Source organism: Apis florea, unplaced genomic scaffold (assembly GCF_048593485.1).
Source record: "Apis florea isolate Af1SG1 unplaced genomic scaffold, ASM4859348v1 contig_3798_pilon, whole genome shotgun sequence".
NCBI lineage: Eukaryota > Metazoa > Arthropoda > Insecta > Hymenoptera > Apidae > Apis > Apis florea.
This window is the reverse complement of record NW_028256860.1, coordinates 1,941,836-1,960,603: the sequence shown is the minus strand read 5'-3', so window position 1 is coordinate 1,960,603 and position 18,768 is coordinate 1,941,836. Positions and strand designations below refer to the sequence as shown.

Sequence of the window (18,768 nt, the reverse complement as noted above, 5' to 3'; positions counted from 1 at the left end):
TGGAGAACAGTTTCCAATAACTGATGAACAGTTCAGTTTTACTAAATAATATTTAATTTAATAAATGTCCTTATGAAAGCATAAACATTATACGAAAATCATCGATTGGAAAAAAACTTTATTTTTCCAAGATTATTTGAACAACTCTGAAATTGATTCTCAAAACACTAACTCACCAACACTAAAATTCGAAACTATAACGAGCATCAACTCAAAAATTATTCAACATACACATTCTTTCTACTTATAACGGATATTATTTCTTATTTTTAATTACATCCATTGATATAATATATTTAAAAATAATAAAATCAAAAATTCTCCGATTACTCCAAGCATTCTTCTTCGCATATTCAATTTTATACGTGACACCTTTTTTCCCCTTTCTCTAAAAACAGAATCTCTCTCTCTCTTCAAGCATTCACCCATCCTTGCCGAGAGTATACACGAACACGAATCGAACGAGCATGTACAATTACCGGTAGTAGTAGTGCAGACCGCAAAAGAGCGTCCCGCGAGCACGTGTCTCCGCGTATGCAATACGCTCTCGGCCCTCTTTCTTCCCGCCAAGTGGTCGAAACAAGTAGTGTGACGGCGTGTGTGCTCTGGTGCACACGCGTTTAATAGAAGCAGTCGCGCGCGTCCCCGTGACATTGACAATCGCGAGCCGCGACCAAGCGTGTACGTTCTCACGTGAAATGGCTTGTGTACCACGCGAGACAATGAGGACATGGAGGGGCATTTACACGAGGACAGGAACCACGAACCAGATTTCTCGTGTGTTCTTGCGTCGAAAATAGTGAACTGTACGCTAAATACATCCAATATAGATTACGAGTAATCTCGTAACTGTGAAATTTGTATTTTTGATGGTGTAGTACACGTCGACTTTGGATCGCATTCGTACCATTAGATAGCTTCATATTTCATCGTTTTGAATCATTAAAAATTTATATCTATAAAAACATACGATGTTATGCAAAATTGTTAATCTATACAAGCTACGTCTTATTAACCCTGGCATTTTTGAATCGGTTGATTTATTATCGGTGATAAGATTGATTACTTGAATAAATTTGAATCCATCAATGGATCAACCAATGGTTGTAGGAATGTGGATCATTTTTTGGAACGCAAGTTTTTCGAAGGTTTTTTTCATTCACGTAATTATGTTTTATTGACACAGCCAGCAATATTTGCCGAGCCAATATTTCTAATATTACACTTTAATACACATAATCTCATCCGAAATATAAAATTAAATCCCGAAATTATCATATCTATGGAAATACCACATACTATATAAAATACTATATAAAATCAAAACGAAAGTCTCTGCTGGACAGTTTTCTCAACTCGATAAAAGTCGGCATGATGGTACACCTGAAACCGGTGACGTGATACAAATACACGCGCGTAGGAGAATCTACAGGACGCAACAGAGGAAGCAACAGCTGACGATATCGACGTGAACGAGGACACTTTATGTACTTTCTACGTGGGAGAGTGGGAGGAGGAGGAGGATGATCCACGTGTATGCGTGAGAGGTTCTCGCGTTACAGGGGGCACACCGGTTCGTATATAGCGTAAAGTACGATGTAAACACACGTGGATGAACGAGAGAAAGGGTAAAGTGAGAGAGATGGAAGAAGAGCGAGATAGCGTAGCGACATATAGGAATCGTCGGAGTGTGCGTCGATGCATTGTGATGCTCTCTTCTACTAGCCATCGTATCTCCCTCTATACATCGGGTTACATACGTTGTGTAATACCTCCTCTTTTTCCTACCACACTTTTCCATACTTTTCGACTACACAGACATGATTGTGCATTTCGTTTCATGTCTTTCGATCGTATGCATCTTTCTTGTCCTGCAATAGTTACTTTCTCCTTGTCGACTAGTTGGTTCCATTCTATGTACTTCCCAGTTGATTTTGGTCACTCGTTGAAGAAATGCCTATTTTTTCTAAATCGTTTCGATTTTTAAAAATAATTTTGAATTCTTAATAGACTTTGAGTTGTATTAATACTTTGAGATACTTAGAAATCTAGACATAAATATTAAGTTTCTGATCATATAATGGATTATTTATTGTAAATAGAATAATTAAATTTAATTATTTATTAAACTTTATAAAATAATACTTTTTATATTTTGAGAGAAATAAATGAAAACGATTTCTAAAGTTATACCGGTGAACTTAATATCATTGAAATGACGATTACTTAACGATTTCTTGCCGATTCAGAATATAGAGAAGAAAACTTGTTACATATATATACGTTGAACTCGCTAATACTTCTCTCGACCACACGGAAGACTCTCGATGTCGTAGAGAGAAACTTTGAAAGTGTGTAAGTACAGAGGTAGTATCGCTTGAACTCGGTACACAACAAGCACGCGACGATGTATGGAGGTTGACCGTGAATGAAGCCTATTTGCGTACGAGCAATAACAGGTGACACTCTCCACGGTTGTTTACCTTCCCTATCGGCAAAAAGCCGGACGTGGAAATCCGCGGGGGTGAGGGAACGGTTAAAAGAGGGACGGAACACGAGAGGGAAACAGAGAGGCAGGAGGAACCACGTGGCGTGTCGTATTTTAAAGAACGACGAGCAGTCATATGTGAGCTTTCAATGAACTTTGTATATGCACATCGTGTGTGATCGACTTTCGATCGTTGTACTATCGTAAAAAATAGATGACATCATGTACGCGCGACTGATTTGCTTATTGGTAGTTGTTTCTCGTAGTTATTAACTCATATTGATTATATGAATGCGTAAATATGTCATGTATGTTTAATTCCTTTGATTTATAAACGAATACGTGTGTATATGCATGTATTAGAAAAAATTACATTGTTCTGATTAATGAACGTTTACGTGTGCTTATATATATATATATATTTATAATTATTTCGTTCATTCATAAACACAATGTTTTTTTTCAATATACATATATTCATTTAAAATTTTGGGTACAACAATTAATGGTTTTGAAAATTTAATTGAAAGAAAACAGATACTAGTATATAAGATAATTTTCATGATTGGAAACTCTTGGAAATGCAGATATATATACATAAGTTTTAAGTCTCTAAGGATTAAATATTTCAAATCAATATTTCATATCAAAAATAAAACTTTTCAATCAACACAAATTTTCAATATTAACATAGAATGAAAATATAATAATGTAAACAAAGTTATAAACAGTTTTTGAAAATAATTCTTGTAATTAAAATTGCAAAGGATAAATCGTATGTGGTTAGATTGATGAGATTATTAGTTTCGCGTCAAAATATTCACGCTTTCTCACGTAGTTTGCGTATGTTCTTCTGATTGCGTAGAATGGCACGTACCATCGGTACAAAAACATCTCGTAAAACATGTATGTACTAATACACGTGGGTCGAGTGCGATAGATTTACAAATACATATACATTTTCATTTGGTATACCAATACATTCGCGCGATTTACGATTCGCTTAATCGTATTTGTTAGTGTGCGTTTCTCTTTGTCTCTTTCGCGAAACTTACACATACGTACGCGCGCGCACGTAGAGAACGTGCAGGGGATGTGCGAACGTCCCCCCAACGAAGAAATGCTCGGACGGATCTCCGAAGATCACGTGCTGCGCATAACTTACATTCCCACCACTCCTTTCGGTAGCACGTGCCTCCACGATTCTCTCTCTATATATCTCTCTATCTGCTCGTATCTCTGTCTCACTTTTCAACGTGCCCTCTCCTCCCCGTTGTTCCCCCCGTCGCGTTTGATTCCGCGATTCGGTTCAATCGAATGGTAAACGATCTTAGACAGTCAGTCGCCTCCCGTGACGCCGCACCGACGGACTTACCACGCTTCCTCAAAACGAATCCAACAAAATTGGATTTTGTATTGGATTTGAATTGCGTATATAAAGTATAAATTTTTTTTATTAAATATGTACATATGTGTTAAATTTTATCATTCTCGATTTATAGTTTGAAAATATTCAATGGTGGATAACATCATTTTAAGTTTCACTGTAAAAAATGCCATTAGCTTGATGAAGGAACGAAGACGCATCAGGAAGCTAACTTGATTCGACGGTAGTCGCTTTCGCGTGACAAATAGATCGCCACGTGGTTCAGGTTATCCCTCGTTTCCCCCTGCGCATCTCTCTCCACCCCAGCTTCCCCCCTCAACATTCTAGCCAACTGTAAATTCACGCGCCTACACACAGGTGGCACCGCCCTCTTGCCAAGTGCATATACGAACTGGAACGAGTACTCCCTTTGGAGGTATGGATACGTGTCTCTCTGTACGCTAGGCGACGTTGTAGGGGGGATAAGCGTGGCCGAGAGAGAAAGAGATAGTGATTCTGTCTGTTTATCATATGTAAATTTGAGGTAACTGCGTGGGTGAGACGAAGATGGTAAAAAGAGACTGTATGAACGGAGAAGATAGGAACTCTCCATTCAGCAATAAATGCATTCCAACGGAGACCGTTGTGCCGGCAGCAACGAGTCTCCGCATGGCTCTGTATCTTCGTGTGTTTTATTTTTAATGTTTTTCTCTTTAATGAATTATTTACTTTATTAAAGTCTGGCTCAAAATTAGATTTTTTTGGACGAAATTACTTTAGTAAAAATTTATTCGATAAAATAATTTCTATGAAAATATTTAGTTGCTATGCTCTAAAGAAAGAGTTAGAATTTTTTATCGGTAAATATAAGAATCAAAATTATTACAATAATAATTCTAAGAATATAAATAATATTATTGCTAATTTTTCTTGGTATTTTATTCTTATGAAAATTATATCTCTTAACACTTTTTAATAATAATATGTATTAATTTCTTGCGATGTATAATTTTATTGCTTCTAAATTATGTATCCAAAGATTTTAAAATATTAGCAAAATTAGCAGAAATAACTTCTTTCACGTTGTAATAAGTACATGCAACTGGATTGCTATCGCGTGCGAAAGACTAGCTATATTCGATAGTTCACGCACTCTCTTATAGGTGGCAGCACAGTACGGCGCTTCGTCACTCATACACGCGAACACATATACAGTTACGAAGTCGACTACCAATGCAGCATTACGAACTCTTGTCTCACGCGTAAATACCCGGATACTTGCGCAAGAATTCTTCTCGACGCACAACTCATGCGCTCATGCTCTCTTTTTGTCTCCCGTATGCATGCTTATCTATAATTTCCTTTTTTTTTTTTTTATTATTTTATGGTTTTGTAAGGGAAAAAATATCAAAAATTTATCGTATAACATATAATTTGATTTTTGATTATCATAAAATACTCGTCATTCATCGAAATAAAATTTTGTGAATCAATAATTATCAAATTAATTTATATTTATCTTCAATCAATATTAATAAAGCATTAATTAAAATAAACGTTATCATGTGCGAAAAGAAAATTCTCCAAAAGAACGAAACTTAAAAATGAACTGTGGAACATTCCATTGGATATATCGCGAATCTAACCTCGTGCGGCTTCTGCCGAGACACAAAATGTAATCGCGTATATTGCTCGTCGTTTCACCCACACGAAGAACGCCTTATCGCGTAACGAGGCTACATCCAACGTAGTTTGCGCCGAGGTGCTCTGGTGGGAGACTATCACGAGCAACATGCTTTCAGCTGTATGCTCTAGGTTACGCAATCATGCTTTCCACTTCGGCGTTGACGTTGCCGACTGTACGTCGACGTCAACGTAGTCGTCTCCGTCAATGTCGTTTTCGAAAGGGCGCTCGACGCTGTCGCAGGTCACTCGTTCGATAACGCTTGGCGAATAGTCGACATCGATCCTCGAGCAAAACCTGCTACCACGCAGAACGGTCTTTTTTCGAAGTTCAAGTAGCGTGAGCAGTTACGTGGCATAGTAGGAGAGGAGAGGGATACGGGGAAATTGAGATTACGTAATGCCGTCCGATGTACGAGTGTTTCAAGATTTTTGATATAAAGAATATACAAAGAATATAGTTAATGATAAATAATTCTACGGAATAAATTGAATAATTTTTCCAAACATTAATTTTTTTTTTAATAATATATTTTTGAAATGTCCATTTTTATTTTTATTTTTCAAAATATTTTATTTATGCAAAAAAATTGTTTTGATAGATAGATAGCTACGTAGATAGTTAATTTTATTTTTATATCGAATTATTTAAATCATAAAAAAATTCTGTAAAACTTGAGTCGTAGAACTTTATGTAATCGTTAGCTGTTTTTTCTTACATGATACGTCATGTAGAAAAACATAGTAAAATTACATAATCTCTGCAGTCGCAAATCGATGCTGCTTCCTTTTACTGCCAACGATGTATTTCACTCCCTCGAATCACGTGGCTCTCAATTTTACTCCCTTTTCTCGAAACAACCTACCAATTATCAATATGCTCTCTTCGATCACTCGTACAATATACGCATGCCGCGTATACCACTGATTCCGCTCGAAAAATTGCTCTCCGGCTCTCTTCGCAAAACATAAAATCATCAAAATATGTTCATCCACCTTGAAAATGACCAGACATTCTCTCTCCCCTGGTGGCTGAAACTTTCCCGTAGTACCTCCCGAAATTGTTCAACGTTATTTTCGCTGATCTCCCCCCAAAAAACGATCCCCCACCACCGGTCACCCCAGAAAGAGAGTCAGTGTCCTTTAAGTAAGTTAGACGCCTGCGCGAATCGACGATGGAAATCCTCTGCTGGCAGTGGTGAGGGTGGAAGGTGGTGGTGGTAGTTGGATGGCGCAGTGGTGGGGATGGAAGGCGACAAAAGGGCGCGTGGGCGGATGGGTGGAGGGTTAATAGGACGTTGGCGCCACGACGGCGGCTACGAGAAACACGGCCACGTGCGTTCACTATCGAACGGGCGCCATCCCCAATCCGCCCGTCCACCCAACCTCATCCACCCTTTCTATACCTCTCCCCTACTTCTCCCTTATCCGTCACAACCCTCTATACCCTTCCCTCCCTCGAAATCCACCCTCTTGCCTCCGCTATCCCCATCATTTCGTTTCTCATACCACCACACCCCTACCCTTATACAGATCGTACCGAACTATGGCTACGTGCTACGTGTATATAGGTGTCTCTACATATATACATACATAGCGACTATATATATATATATATATATATACACACATATATATATATACATAAGTATATTGCGTTGCATGTACGACAGATTCTCATGTGCGCTCTATATACCATGCATACACGTATATATATAAGAGTAGACTAGATGGGTGTGGGTGAATACGTGCGGTCGTACAGCTGTATTTCAGAATGAGCTGGATATATCGCGCGAGAGAAGTCGCTGAACATGAAGTATACAGTTTATGCCATTACCGACGCTTCAACGAATTTCAGTCTCTTTTCAGACGACAGGATAATCTGATAGGAAGGTCGCCGGTAGATGCTGATACGTCTCACTCCGTTATTCGGGTGTCGTATTGTGTTTCCGAATTTTTCGACCAGTTGGAGAACAACGGGAGCTCGCTTTTGAATTATCATTGGACAATGTGCGCGATTTATCTTGTCATTGTGTTTCCTTCGGTAAACATTTAATTCGACGTTCTTTAATTTTCATCATTAATTCGACTCGTCTCTAGGTCGGTCCTAGACTGAAGTCGGTAACTTGTTTGCATATATATCTTTCGCGACCTGGTTGCGGTCGGTATCATGTGCGTTTTACGATTCGAATTCTTCATGATATATATACAATATGTCACGCATTCAATACAAGATAACATGTATTTGAGTAAGTCTGGCGCTAACATCTAACAAAATCGTTGTTCTTATTCGCCGTCGGCATTTTGATTATCTGTCTAGAATATGTATATTTCAAGAATTAAAGAAAATTTCTGGTTACTTTCATACACGAGTTTTGATCTTCAACATTATCGAAAATACTCGTTAAATTTCACGAGTCGACCAGGATAAATTTCTGTGAAAATGAGCCCCCTCTATAATAAGATCCTTGGTGGATATTCTTCGCATCAAAGGAATTTTCAAGGTGTACCAATCGTCCACAAGTATGCATACGTGCGTCCATGCGTGCACGCGCGTCACATCCTTCCAAACCAGTTTCACACGGACGTAACTGATACTTTCGTCTTCCTCGTGGATCGGACGATCTCTCGCTTCACTCTCTGTCTCTCTCATTTTCTCATCCATTAACCTCTTTCTCTTTTGAGCCCTATCCCTTTCTTACTTCCCTTACCACGCAAGGATACGTCGCAACTCTCTTGCGTTCTAAGGCCATTTTTGAAGTCCCGGCTGGCGCAAATTATCGTGGAATTGACTTGGTCATCTCGAATAAGAGAGACGAAATCACTTTTTAATCTTTTCGAATTTAATATATTCAATGATATATTCAGTATCGTGTTGATGAGAAAAATTTTTCTTCGTCTCATGAATTGAATCTTTTTATTTTCAAAGAAAATATTTTCACAATAGACGATTTATTGATATATATGAAGCAATTCATTACATAAAATAACAAAATGTTTTATGAAAATCATTTTTAATTAACCAAGTATAATTGATTATAATATTATTAGAAAATGTTATTTAAAAATTTTTTAAATACGCATAAATTTCGTATACCAGGTAGCTATTGAATAATAATCTAAGACATACATAGTTAGTATAAGAAAGAGCCAATGAAGTTTCCTAGGAAGAGAAGAGCTCTTGACAGCCGAATTCAGCAAATAACGGGTAGTAGTAGCCTCGCGGTTATTTGCTTAATGGTGCTTGCTGTTGGATTCACCGTGACTAGAGGCGATCTTCTAATTGCCGACATGATTCCTACACTCACCAGTAATAATTACCCTGAAGATATCGTGTGGTCCCGTTCGCCATTCATTCGAACATCAATGTTGTTTCTTTTGATCTAAAATCGTTTTCGAAACAACGTGAATATAGAAGGGAGTAAAAGATTATTCAAAAACACAGTTCGCGAAAATGAAATACGAATTTCTCCTAGTTTATTACGCGGAGAGAAGTTTAAAAGCGGCGCGGATTTTCCACTTGCCCTTTATACATATTCAGACCGATGAAAGGACGCATGGCTATTAACGTTATATTATAAAATAAATTAAAGCTGGAATTAGCAACTTTCCGGAAAGAGTTCTTTAACGAGGTTCATTCCGCTTTTACCCTACGGGTAAAGCAAACTTTTGCGAAACACACCTACGCAACGCGTTACATGACGAGCACTAACCGCGCCATAACTCATTCTCCTTCATGATGCTTGCTATCGGTCGTCTCTCATTTTCCATCATGATGCGTTTCGATCTTAGAAAAATGCGTTTTTCAAGGTTCTTTCCCTTTTCTTTAACTTGAAGCTGTTTGAAAATCTAATTATACTTCCATAGCTATAATGGAAAATTAATATATTGAGGGGAAAAAATACAATGCTGTGTTGTACATTCAACAATTTTTCCATTTTTTCAATTACATATTTTGCGAAATTGTATATACAAAACAATTTTTTTAATATAATTATATTAATAAGAAAAAATTTAAATATTTATTGTGAATATTTAATAAAAGATCGCAGGAATAAGAAATAATACATAAATCTAGGATTAAGATTGGAAACTTATAAGGATAATCAATTTTAATTAAATTATTTAAAAATTATATATACTATATTGCCACGCCCATTATATCAATGAAAAAGAAAATAGGAACAAAAGTTTTCCCCGATTTTATTATTGCGTTTAAATTCGTTGTTGAATCTATTATATGCTTCTATCATTTTCTGCAATTTTGCATACGGCACCAACGACGATTTCGCCCATCGCGGAATCCTCGTTTCGAGAGCGCCCGTTATTCGTCCTCCTCGAGAAGCCTCGATATCGTACGGACTCGCCGGTCATATTGGACGAGCCTGTACGTTGAACACTATTGGAGCAACAGAGATAGCGAAGCAGTATGTATGGGTGTACATACATGCTGTACGCGTGCGTGCGCATAGAAGAAAGAAAACGAGTGAAACAAGAAGGAAAGAAGCTAGAAAGAGAGACCATGAGTAACGCAAAGAGAGTGTGAGAAAGAAAGAAAAGTATGGTTTTGGAGGGGAAGGTGGAACGTGTGGGATAAAGAGAGACACGTTATTCGCGCGCATGGGGCGTTGCCATGGAAACCTTAGCTCGTTCCACCCCCTTACCACATCGTTGGTGGAAACGAGAGGATAGAGTGAAAAAGGGAGGTGAAAGACAACCCAGTAGGAGAGAGTTAGCAAGAGAGAAGAAACGACAGAAATAGAGGGAGTGAAAGGACGATCGAGAGAGAGAGAGAGAGAGAGAGAGAGAGAGCTTGAAAAAGAGAGACAAGGAAAGAATAACTAGGAGTGCGACGTAAAGAGAGAGAGAGAAAACGGTGCTGGAACACGAGAGTAAAACAGGAAGGAATAAGGGGGGGGAAGTGAGAGGGCGATGGTCAGAGAAAGAGAGAGGACGAAGATAGGGACAGAAAAAAAGAGCGAGTGAGAAAGCTGCCAAATGCGGGGCCGTCAGTGCAATCAACCCGTTGCCCGCCCGCGAGGGTAAAACTACCCCAAAGTCAAACGAGGATACGTATATTACAGAGAGAGTACTATCGCTGTGTGACGCTATATATATAAAATATATATAGCAACATATACGTGTATACATATCCGCACATGCAACGAGGAAAGATATAAAGAAATAGAAGAGCTATAAAATGATAGTATGTAAAAAAGGAATGCTTCGCTATTAAATACTTAATAGAAAACTTTATCGGTAAAACAGACATGTCTATTAAAATTTTCGTTGCTAAGGCGTGTATTTAATTCATAGATATATAAAATTTTATAAAATATATATTAATTTTTAATTTAAATTTAAAAATCTTTATGAATCTAAATTTTAAAAAATCAAAAATTGATAATTGCAAAATATAAAGAAAAAAAATCGTATATTTGTAATTTAGTTACTATTGTTAATCATTCGAATCAACAATACCGGAAATGAAACTTAAATATTTTGTTTTAAATTTACGAATCGTTTTAGAGTCTAGAATATTTACTACGTACAATAAACAATTATATAACATGCTTCTTCTATAAGACGGAGAACTTAAAGAGAAAAATCCAATAGTAGTTGCTGTTAAGAAGTTCAGTTATGATTCGTTGTTGAAAGGCACCTTGCGGTACGTCCTTGCAGACGTTCCAAATATTCACGAGTGGAAAGGATCATGGTATATACGGGTATGAGATTAAACTCACGCGCGAGGGTGTCGAGGTTTTCGTTCCTTCTGCTGTTGCTGGTAAGGCGCAGTTGCTCTATTCTCCTGGAACCAGTTTTCCTCCACACGCTCGGGAGAGCGTGAGCGCGCGCGCGCGTGCGCGAAGGATAGAAAAAGAAACATATATTAATATGACGGACACGCATACATACTCACTGTACGCACACGATTAACGCATATGTTGCTATATATGAGCCAGAGCACACGCATACGTGCTACGTACACGTATACGCTAAACTAGAAAGTTGCCCCAGCCAACGTTGAAGAAACAGCGGTACACGGCTAGAGCCTTTCAAATTTCAATTGTTTTTTAAAAAGAAAAGTATTTCATTTTATAACAAATAAAATGTATATATCTTTATTTGAAGTATATAAAAAAATTTCAAAAAAAAAAAAACAAATAAAAATTTATAATCATTTTTCAGAAAATAATTTTAATAATATATCAGTTAAAATATTTATATCAAGTATGAAAAAAGGAAATTATAATGTTCTTAATTATACATCATATCATATTAGAAATAGTATTTAATTTTATAATTCAAATATTTTTAATATCATATTAAATATATATATCTTCATTTCTTCTCTTAGGAATATTTTTTTTTTTAATTTTATTATATTATAGATTTTAAATTAAAAAATAGATAGAGAATTTTATATTAAATAAGAAAATTCCACCCTCAAATATTGTATGATTATTGCGCCGACAACCCCATTCTTGCGAGTAGAAAGTTCGTGTAGAGATATTTTGTTCAGCACAAGAGCGACATCGTGCGAGACCTCAGAGCGTGGGTATCAGTACGGAACCGAGTCTACAACGCATTGACGCTGCGTTGCCACGTTTCGAGGTCTCTCTTTTTCGTCCCCTCTCTTTTTTCCACGTTGCCAGTATTGCATTGTCTCGTTCTTTCTTGATTTTCTCTGGTTACGCAGCGTTGCCAATTCGACTGGCGGGAAAACTGGGTTTCGAAACAAATTTTCCTTCGCTCACGGCACTCTTTTGTGACGGACATTGCTAAAACTTTTTTAATAAATACCTTTCTCGCGGCAATTTTATATGGTAATTCCTGTTATTAAATTTATATTTTATTCTTAGGAAATTAAAAAATTAAGTAAAATCAGTTAAGTAAAAAAACGAATAATTTTCAAAATTATTGTATAAAAAAATTCTTTATAATTTTATCATTGTTTAATATATAATTATAAAAAAAATACAGAAAATGAAGAAAAAAATTTTAATTGAAATCGAATTTGCTATAATACTTATGGATAAAAGTTTTAAAAATTCTTAATTGCATAATTACGAGAACTAATTATCATAGATTTCAATAATGGATTTTTCCATTAAAATTTAACTTATCATTTTTAAAAGTAGAAAATTTCTCATTTTGGAAATACCATTCAAAATGATTACTTCACTAATCGTCTTTCTTATCGTTCGGGTCATATAGAAGACGAAGAAGTACAGAAGAGAAGCTCGATCTGGTGGAGTACAGGGAGGAAGGAGGGTAGACGGTTTTAGACTACGGACTCGACGCGTCGGCGTCGAGTTAAAAATAACAGTAACAGCAGCAGCGGGACAGAGCCAGTCCTCAACGTCTACGTCGTCTGCGTTTACTGCTAGCTCTTTCTCGTTACTGTTCTAGCATTACTCGTATCATTTAGTAGTGAGCTACATCAACGATATTGACAATGGCGTAGAATTGTTTCGATATAACCTTGAACATAGATACTATTATTAAAAACTAAAGAAAATGCAATCATATCTGTGCTATTTTTACAATTAAAATGATTTTTTTATTATATTATTTCCTAGTAAGAATCATTGCAATCATACTAGATTTGCGTTGATACATTCATATCTTGCTAATACCATATCGCGTGATATTCTTACCATATCTATATTGTATATTATCGAGACGAGAACGATAAAGAGAAGACCAGTATTCGTCGCATTTATCGTATTTAACTTTATCCTTGCATCTGCCATCCATAAAACTTACTGCAAATGAAAATTATATATATATATATACTATATATGTATGCACAAAATCATGTAGAATCTGAATCTGTTAAAAAAATTAGAAAAAATGCAGAGGTTAAATAGTTCTGTTTAATTGGAACATTGTACTATAAACGAATCCATCGCATAAATGCTGTAATAGATCGACTTTACCACTGGAGTCCGTTATTGAAACAGTTTAATCCCACCTTTTTGACGCACGTTTATCATTGTCAGTTGCATTTAAGTATTGATCATCTATCAACAATTATCTAGAACGATTAGATGATTGTAAAAAATAACTAGACATTTCCGCAATAATCTTAATAACCAAACAAAATCTCGACGTGATGATTTTTCTACGCAGGAATTGGAAGATTTACATTGCCGGCGTTACTCGTACAAACTTCCCATCGCTAATTACCAACCAACGACGGGATCGAGCAATCGGTAAGCAGCAGCAAGAGACGTCAGCCGTAACGACGCAGCCTTGAAGGAACAGCAGTGGCGACGCGTTGCTTCGTCGCGGCGTCGAAAAAACGACATCGCGCTTGTATGCCGCCAGTTGGCGTTGCATTCGCTTGAACGCGCGCTCGCTTCGAGAAAAGACGCGCGCGCGCGCGCGAATGCTCTCACACGCTCTCTCATGTATGCGCTCTCTCATATACGCTTTACAAATTTGACTTTCACGAGGAGACTCGTTGGTTCGTCGTCGCACGTAACCTTGGCTGCGTCGTCGGAACGGGCCGCGAACATCGTGCAACGACGGGACGGATTTTATTTTCGTATCGTCGTCGTCGTCTCGTTGTTTTGCTTGCCTCTGGTTTCACCAGCGCGCGTGGCTGACACGCTCGTAAATTCGACTCGTACGATCTCCTTTAACGTTCTTGAACGTTTCAATGATTTTTTGATGATGGGTTCGACTTACCTCGCCTGTGAAACGACACCAAATGTGAGTGGCGAACGGTGCGCGAATCATTTTGTAAAATTAGCAAAATCGGTTTCTTGGATGCATTTGATGTCATTACTTCGGTGAAAGCAATCGGGAGGGTAATATTAGGAATGCTCTTTAACCCCTTTAAAATCGTAATATTATATTTATCGCATATTAAATTGAAATTATATTATGTAATATTATATAACTAAATTTTATACATTTCATTTCACATAAATACAAATCATTAATTACAAAAAATAATGTTATAAAAATTTATGTAGAAAGATAGGATATTATCATGTAGATAATATTAAAAGAAAAAAAGTATCTTTTATTTCGAATAAGTTTTTTAAAAGACAATAACGAAGTTTTTTTTTTTAAAGGAAAGAATAGTTATTGTTACGAATTAATTTTTTTTATTTTACAAAATTAATTAAACTTTTTTTTACATGTCTTTAATACTACGTAACATACGTTTCATAAATTGATTAATAATTTATTATTATATTTTATTATCAAATTATCTATTTATAATATTTTTATATGTAAAAAAAGACGATTCAATTCAAAAAAAATTAAAAAAGAAATTTCTGAAATTTATTTTCATACAATTATCGATCAATTAATATATTATGTTGATCGTATAATTTGGAGTTTCACATTACAACAATCATTCTTTAATTCTCACATAATCGATTTATTTTTTTTTTTTCTTTTTACATCCACCAGCTATCGTAGACGTGCTGACAACGTACACTCGGTATCGTGTTCTTCAGCCCGCTCGTGTCGAGCGGCTGCCTTATGCAAGCGATTTTCGCTGGAGCTTCATTATATCAGTCAATTTTGCAACGTCGGTTATTATTCGCGGCAAAATGTATAGGAAAAAAACTGCAACATTCTGTCTTCAATTTTGCTGCTATATATCAATATTTCATATAGAATTTTTGAGAATCGAAGGATGTACTAATCTATAAATAGAAATATAACCAAGATATTCCGTTTCGAGTTTGATATAACTTCATCAAACTTCGCATTATTAACATGTATGTGTTATCTATTCTCCACGATTCTACATGGCTTCGTGCAGTATCTGAGACGTTTGTGTATATATATATATATACACATATATACATATATGTGTATATATATATATATAAATAAAAGAAACAAACTTTACATTTGACGCAAATCAATGTTCAATTATGATAATCAATCTTAATATACATGAGGGTAACTAGTTATGAAAATACTTATGAAAATCTATCATCTTCATTTATAGTCATGAAATTAAATATTACAATTTAAAAAAATTCAAAAAATCGTATTATAAATTCTAATATTTCATAGTGGATATATCTGTGGATATTAAGAAAGTGTATAATTATAAATTTATATGCATTTTGGTAATTTTAACCATATTAGTGTAATAAAATAATATTGGATGGCGAAACGAGGATTGTATCCCGCGTATTCATCGTCATTTTCAATATCTCATAATCTCCTTAATGTAGTTGCACTTTGCTCGACACCGAGCTAGGAATAGCCGAGGCAGGATACGGGAACAGTTACGACCCGGGCCGGTATTGCTCGAGGCGATCGTGCAAGGACAGTACCGCTACAGGCGAATATCTTCCATTGCCATTCTTTCTTCCTTCGCGCGAAAAATCTATCTTTACCAAAATAATCTAACAAAGAAATATGTTGACATAAAAATGTATCATTAAATAAATTATTAAAATACGCTATTAAATATACTTAAAGAATAAGAGTATATACTTAAGGCAACAATATATTATCAATCAATTGTATAGTTCATAGAACAAAAACTTTTTCTCCCAAAAAATTTGTTGCCTTTAAAGAAAATTGTTCCATTACTTTTCATCCTCACAACAAAACCGGAAGTTCCGTAGACATAAATACAGAGAACAATGTAAGATCCGACAATGAATCAGTGAATACCTGAAAAAGGTAGGCCAAGTATCCTCTGTAAGGATTAACAGAATGATACTTGGCGTTTGAAAACATAGGCATCGTTGAATCGCATTAAGCGGTACTTCTTGGATCGTTCTCGATCACCTGCACACATCCGGAAAGTCATCAAACTTCTTTTCGATCGATATCTTTCCCTATTTCTTTCTCTTGTTCTTTCCGTATCCCTTTCCTTTTTTTCCTTTCGTTCGATGGATATTCGTCGGCATCGCGAGAATAAGAGATAATCAAGCAGCAGGATGAGAACGATTATGCCCAGAGCCAGTCGATTCTCTCCGTGCTTCTCTATTGACTGCGTATTTGACGGTGAATATCGTGTAAGCAGCCGGAATATTGCATTCTCGTTTTCTTGTGTAGCCAACGCGGCCACACCTTTCACCAACACCCAACCGGCTGTCGTTGGCCTAGCTGGCTCTCTAGTCTGGTGAACGCAATGGCTGCTGCTGTGTGGTGCTTGGTTGGCTGGTCGGTTGGTCGTACGACCAGCTAGCTCCCCGATATACATCCCGTAGCTTTTGCGTTTAGACACACTAGTTGTGTATACTACGTGTACTCCGGCTAACAGTAAACTCTTCCACTTGGCTCCTCCAGCATCGGTGAGAGACGCGACGAGAACGCAGTGGCGTTGATGAGCCGCAGGCGCGGTTCGCGCCTCGCTATATTCCGCCATTTTCTAGGATCTTTTCCTGTTTCAAAGCCGTCACGCGGCATGCTGTTCTTCGCGCTCTTGCGATGCTTACGTAATCGCGATCTTTTGAGATGCTGAGTTGAGAAGTTGCATTATGATGGTTAAATCTTGAAAGTTTGTATATATATATATATAGATTTTCATTTTTTTAGAAAATTTTACAAAATTCTGGCGAAGTTTGATTTGGATAGATTTAGATGTACGAGAAGAGATGTGCAAGTCACTATCATTGATAAAGTCGAAGATCATTTGCTAGCAACGAAGTAGAGAAAATTGTATTCTAAAGGTCTGTCCCCAGAGGGAATCGATTCTCTTTCATTATCGAAAAACTTTTTCGTTTGGTTATAGAATCGTTATTGTGATAAAAATGAAAATATGACGGAATAAATCTTTGATTATTGTAATCGAAGTTTTTTTAAATCTCTTCCAAATTAATTTAATTTCTATGATATTATTAATCGTTTTATGCGAAGGTAATAAGAGCAATGATTATATTTTCATAAATTATTATTTATTAATATTATTTATTTTTTAATAATTTATCTGTATTATTAAATATGATAAATTTCGAGAATTATCTATAAAAAAAAAAGTTCATCGAAATTTAAATAAATAAAGGTGTAAATAGTCAAGTAAAATCGATGTTGGTATCATAAGATGGTATCATAAGCATAAACTCTTAATTGTAATTTTTTCATGATCATTTGCATTTCTTAATTAAAGATGATAATATATATAGGGAAGAGATTAACTTAACTTCTTAATACTATTTCATATGTTGTATGTCGAATATTTATTTTTTAAAATATTTATAAGAAAGTTATGTTATTTATTAATTATTGTTTATCATAAGTCATTGTTTTTTATTCCTATTGTACAATTTTCTTTTCATAATTCAGATTGATCTCAAAATTTTCAATCAATTCCTCTCCTCACCATGATCCTTTAAATCAGAAAATTCCCAATTGTTTCATTCTCCTTTATCACTGGTCATTTCCTAGTAGCAAGATTGGCAAAAGTTTGTTTCCGTTCGTCGAGGACAAGAAATACGCGTTGGCCTGCTGTCGTCAGTCATAGAACGACAGGCAAACAGGCAGGCATGGTCGCCCGGCTGCCTGACAAGGGGGGATTTCTCCGTTGTCGCTTCGACGAACCAGACAAAAAGAACCGGGGGCCGATAGCCGACTGGCGACCCTTCGCCGTATAAAAGGTTGCAACCCTCGTTTGCCTGCCTGCGAGGGTATATATACGGGCTGTCCTACCCCGAATCCAACAATAGGGTCCAAAAGCTTGTCTGCGGGACTCTCCGAAGTAGGATTGGGGCCCTAACACGATGGCTTTTATTTTATTGTCGAAATTATATAACTATCGCCAATAATGTTTCCTTCTTTTTTTTCTTCTTCTTCAAATTAGATCAAAGAATAACTTTTTTTAAAGAAGATGATTGGAAATTGTTTTTTTGATTTTCCATATTTAGAGAGATATAGAATTTTTCTATTCCTTTCTGTTTTTCTACTTTTAAAAGGAATTTGGGAATTTCAAAATGAATATTTCGAGCGAGTAACGGGAATGTCTAAAAAAAATTGGAAGTGAAGTTTCGCTTTCGTCAGATTCCGCGAAGATAAAGTCATTGTTTGGATCCCGATGACGCGTCCAGTTCAATTCTTCGTTACCGCATGACGAATACGTGACTGGTCATGGTCCCCGATTCTTAGAGTCCCAACGACAGTTCACTATTCTTATTCCTTCACCATACTTTCTGGCTATAATAATTCGATGCTAACACAAACGAAACAAGTTTCAAATATAGGTTTACTGCTAATGTGATATCACGAAAATTCATTTGTT

General features: G+C 36.2%; 1 protein-coding gene and 1 long non-coding RNA gene across 10 annotated transcripts in view; one reads left to right on the top strand and one right to left on the bottom strand.

Annotated features, from left to right (window-relative positions):
• The window catches only part of tara (SERTA domain-containing protein 2 taranis), a 49,302-nt gene that overhangs the window by 9,842 nt on the left and 20,692 nt on the right, over positions 1-18,768 (top strand). For 3 of the 6 annotated variants that reach the window (XR_015294647.1, XM_086915890.1, XM_086915889.1), the window contains exon 2: positions 13,674-13,756. The exons of the other annotated variants lie outside the window; for them this stretch is intronic. The gene's annotated coding sequence lies outside the window, so the exon portion shown is untranslated. The remainder of the gene's footprint in view (positions 1-13,673; positions 13,757-18,768) is intronic. 6 annotated transcript variants of the gene reach the window in all.
• LOC147656316 (uncharacterized) lies at positions 11,812-13,719 on the bottom strand. Of its 4 annotated transcripts, none has more exons than XR_015294648.1 (3): positions 13,516-13,685; positions 13,199-13,306; positions 11,812-13,036 (listed from the first exon to the last, which is right to left on the bottom strand). It is a non-coding gene; the product is annotated as an uncharacterized LOC147656316 (long non-coding RNA). The 4 variants fall into 4 exon arrangements; XR_015294651.1 differs by having other exon boundaries at positions 12,455-13,036; positions 13,481-13,719; XR_015294650.1 differs by having other exon boundaries at positions 12,455-13,022; positions 13,481-13,719.